This window comes from Chenopodium quinoa, unplaced genomic scaffold (assembly GCF_001683475.1).
Source record: "Chenopodium quinoa cultivar QQ74 unplaced genomic scaffold, ASM168347v1, whole genome shotgun sequence".
NCBI classification, from domain to species: domain Eukaryota; kingdom Viridiplantae; phylum Streptophyta; class Magnoliopsida; order Caryophyllales; family Amaranthaceae; genus Chenopodium; species Chenopodium quinoa.
The window spans coordinates 10,580-15,614 of record NW_018744747.1 but is presented as its reverse complement, the minus strand read 5'-3'; positions in this window follow the sequence as shown (position 1 = coordinate 15,614).

Sequence of the window (5,035 nt, the reverse complement as noted above, 5' to 3'; positions counted from 1 at the left end):
AATCTCATTGTGAGTTGCATTCAATAGACCTTCAGCCGGTTTTTCACCGTCTGGGGTATCTTCAATAAAATTTTCTTTTGAATTGTTTCGTAGTTCCCTCAGCCGGTCTCACAGTCTGGGGTATGTGCGAGTAATTCCCTTCTGAGCTACTTTGCTGACACCCCAACCGGCATTATACCGTCTGGGGTATCTGCAAACAGCCTCTTGATTTTTTGTTGTATCGGATGCCCAACCGGCTTTCTGCCGCATGTGGCAGTTCCGTACAATTTTCTTCGTAAGTTGTCTATAATGGTCCTCAGTTGGTTTATACCGTCTGGGGGGTCTTTGGACAACCTTTCATAAAATCTCCAGACTACTTGCTTTGTATGTCTAACACAGCCGACTTTTTCCACCTGCGGTGTCTTTGGGCAACATTGGTAATTAACCTTTCTTTCTTTTGCCAATTTGCAGTCTGCTCAAAGTGATACCGTTTGGGGTATCTTTGGTCAACAATCTCAACTTCTTTTACCATCTCCTTTCAACTACAAGGTAACGCCTTCGTTCCTCGCTTTTTTGGAGGTTGTTTTTAAATTTCCCCGGCTGTATATATTGTTAGAATAATGGGCTCACCCAACACACACACGACACACCACAATTTAGAGGTCAGCCGGTCTCCTAGTACGGATGAGTCTAGGACGGGGGGTGCCGCCTTTGGTACTGGGACTCTCCTTGTTCATCTCCCAAACCGACCGTCTCTGTCTCTGTGCAGGACGCAATGGCTCGGACTAGGAAAACAGTCGTTGATCTAGAGTACACAGGGGAAACCTCTGAAGAATTGCCGCCTGACCCTAATCAGGCTGAGATGACAAGGGGATCACCGCATGGTACCCCAAGCACTCCCAGTGATGGAATACTGGGATTGGGTCAGGAAAGCGGTGAAGATGCCACCTCCCCCTCCAGGGTTGAACAGGAAAACCCTTCAGAGAACGCGAGAGGTGAAGAGACCGGCTCCTCATATGGTTCAGAGCAAAGCGGCAGTAGCAGCAGCCTTCTTACACCGGATGCGGATAGCGAGGAGGAGGAGAGGCCCACATGGAACAATATGGGCGACCATTTCCTTATTCCCGTCTCTGTAAAAGATAGGGCCAGTATGGCCAGTAACTTAGAGGACTTTGTCAAAATACGTCCTCTTGGAGAAGATTGGAGAATAATCGTGCCGCCTGAGATGGGCACTATAGTCTGGGAAGATGACCAACCGAATTCAAACGGGTATTTCGGCTGTTACGAGGCGGCGTTTCTAGCCGGTCTCCGCTTCCCTTTACACAACACCATAAAGGCCATTCTTCGAGGGTATGGTCTGGGTATTTGGCAGTTAACCCCTAATTCATGGGTTAACATCTTAGGCTATATCTCTGCCTGCGAGATGTAGAACCTCAACCCCGGCTGAGAGGCCTTTGCCCACATGCATTATCTGAGCAGAAGCCCAAGCGGGTGGAGAGCCTGGTATACATTGACCACCTACCCTCATTACTTGATGACCCTAGACAAACCGTCCAAGTGGTCGGACTGGAAGAATAGGTTTTATCTGGTTTCTGCTCCTACAAAGGAGGAGAACCGGGAGTATAAGATATACAACCGAAAGCCAGAACTTCTTGGGCACAAATGCAAAAAACCTCGAATCCCGGATGGGGACTACGAGAAATAATAGAGTCAAAAATTTTTGAACAGACCACCACCACCCTCTCCAATGGGGAATTAATAAGTGTGTCCAGGAACTGGGTACCAAAGCACAAATTCCTTCGTGATGAGGCGTTCTTGTCCGCCTGTAAGCTTAGCACTCATTTTAACAAACGTAGGTTGCTCTAGTGCTTGATCTTGTTTTGCCGTTTGTACATGATATTTTTCCCCCTTTCTTCTAACCGGATGGGTCGTTTTTTGTAGCGGAAGCCTTAGCCATGTTGTCAACAGAGAAGACACCGGCTAAATCTGCCAAAGAAATCCGCAAAAAAATGCGAAGAAGAAACTTGCCGCCCAGGCGGCAAAAAGTAAGGTATACTACTTTTCCTTCCTTTCTTTCTACTTCAACTTCCGTTTGACTTCTTGCCGGCTGACCCTTTGCGTGTTTATTTCAGGATGGGAGCAAGGTGCCCTGCTCCCTTACAAAGCTAATAAGGCCCAGGCCGGGGGAGGAGCCGGCCACTCAAAATAAGGCGAGGAAGACTTCCTCCCTGACAGTTCCCAGTCGGCTGACGGTTGGGGGTAAAACTGTCAAAAACACAAGCCTGGGGTTCGATATTACTTCCAGGCAGCCGGATGTCCAAGAGGCATCCAAGGAAACAGTGCCGCCTAGGGCATTCGGCGCCTCTGTGCCGGCTGAGGGCAGTCGTGGCCTCACCTCCCAAGGTACTAATGATCCTTTCAACCCTTCTTTGCTTGGCAAGCCCATACGGGTCAAGTCGCACTCCCAGCTCTAGCCAGAAGACTCTTCTGGCAGCCGGCAGTCAATAGGAGGGAAGTATGCTGCCTTCTCACCATCTTTTTCTGGTGCAGATCACTCCCCTCGCTGGCCGGATGTACAACAGTACGCCGAGGCCATGTTGAAGGGCATCCCTAGAGAGGAGAAGGAGGCGATCCCAGGGATCAACTCCTTCAATGCCGACCAGGTTATGGCCGGCCTGGCTGAGGTATATGCTCTTCCAACTGTTTAAGTTATTATGCCGTCTGACCCCTTCAAACACCGCTTGGGCTTTTGCAGTCAATGCTGCGTGTGGAGGGGCTCAAGAAAGCCTATGCCCGCAAGTGTGAGGAGGTAAGATGGGCTAAACGGGATGCGTCTGAGGCACATAACGTTGCCCAATATTCCATGATTATGCATGAATTAAAAACTAAAGGCATAATCATGCAACAGGCGGACACCATCAAAACTCTTCAGCAGTCTCTCAATGAAGCCCACACTAAGATTTTCAACCTCCAGGCGGCGAAGGAGAATGCTGAAGCGGAGTTGAAGAAGACGACATATTCTGCCAAGCTTTTGGACTTGGCCAAGAAGGAGAATTCGTTGCTCTTGGCTGACAACGTCCGCTTGAAGAAGGAGGCGGCCAATGCCAATCAGAGTTTCAAAAACACGCTGGAAGCTGAACAGAGCCGGCTCATTGAAGAGAATGAGCAAGACTGCGTTAAAAGAATGCAAAAGGCTTGGTCCTTGGTTCATCCGGGCATGGAGTATACCGTCTGGGAACTTGCCTATAAGTACGCTGATCTTGCCATTGAGGCGCAGGAATCAAACCAGCCGGCTCCAGAGCCTTATGAAGAGTGGGTCCAGAAGTAGATCGAGGCCATGCAGGCGGAGATCAGCTCAGACGGGGGAGAGAATCAGGATGAGAATCAAGAAGAGATAGTCCCTCCTACTTCAGAAGCCGCTTCTAAGGACCCGGCTCAGCCTCTACCTCAGCATTAAGCTTTACTGTCTTCAACTTTTCTAGCCTGCGTGCCGTGTATTTCATGTATCTTTCAGCGAACAGGGGTCCGGCTAACAATTGAACAAATTCTTATTTATATATATGCGTCGACTGGGTCGGTTTTTTTTTTTATCATTTTCAATTCTTTTTTCATTTTTGCAACTTTTGTATTTTTTCTTTGTGATATGTCGGATGTATTAGCTACGTATGCCCCTAGATGGTTGGTTTCTTAGCTGCTAAGTCTAAGCAGGCAGCCGTCCATAGTTATCTAGATAAATGAATATGAGATCCTTGACTTTTACAACAGATTTGCCCGGCTGCATAATGCAGCCTAGGACCTGACGTATGCTCTTTAGACCCTTGTTAAGTATGAAGCAAGGTCTGGCCTTGCTTCTGACGTCGTAGCCGGTTGTAATGCTTTCTTCCAAAAGCCGGTTGCACACTGAGGTACAATTTGCCGCTTATATTGCCATGGGGCAATAGCAAGGCGGATGCTGAGGTCAACAGGGTCTGACCTTCCTCATGGATCATTAGACCGGCTGGGGTGCTTTTGGGCAAAAGCCGGCTAGTGATCAAGGTCGATATTACTGTCTGTACTGCGTTAGGGCAATAACCGGTTTTGACTTATAACGCTACTTTCCGGCTGTATTGCCTTGGGGCACTAGCCGGTTGAAGTATGACAAAATTTGCCAGTTGTATTGCCTTAGGGCGATAGCCGGTTACAATTTTTAAGATATGGTTTCGAAGTTAATTAGGGTTAAACTTCAGGATGGAAGCGGGGTCCGGCTATAGTGCTTTTGGGCAAAGTTGGCTGCTTAACAAGATTTAATTAACCGTCTGTATTGCATAGGGGCAATAGCCGGCTGTATCTTGTTTGCGATGGGTCATTCAAACGGACATGGGTTATTAACCTAACCGGTTAAAGCCGTTTGAGTTCATGACGCATAGAACAATGTACCATCCGAAAGGGAGATGTTCTCTTCAACGAATTCCCCGGATGGGCGTCGCTGGATAACTGCTTAGGGTTAAAGCAGTCGGTTTTTAAAATATGTTGGCTTTGGGCCTTAAGTAGCTAAGTTAGGTACTTAGCTTCTTATTTTGAGCAAACGGGTGTTCGGTTGTGCATTGCACAATTAGGTCCTGCTAGATGCCCGGTTGTGCATTGCACAGGGGACTTGGGAGATGCCCAGTTGTGCATTGCACATGGGACTTAATACAAAAATTGAATTAAGGTATTCCTTTCATTCATTTACTCTTTACAAAAAGTATTTACAATCTCCTTAGAAGTAGTACTTTTTCAAGTTATCTACGTTCCAGGTTCTGGCCAACTGCCTGCCGTCTGGTGTTTCCAGGCGGTAGGTGCCGCCTCTAACGTCTTCAAAAATCCGGTAGGGGCCTTCCCAATTGGGGGTTAACTTTCCTTGTTCATTTACCCTACCGGTTGCCTCCATTTTTCGTAGCACAAAGTCCCCCACTTTGAGGGGCCGCTTGTGTACTCTTCTGTTGTAAGCCCTTGTCATTCTCAGACGGTATATCTCATGACGCAAGGCGGTGTTGCCCCTGCGTTCCGGGAGTGAATCCAATGCTAGATGCATGGC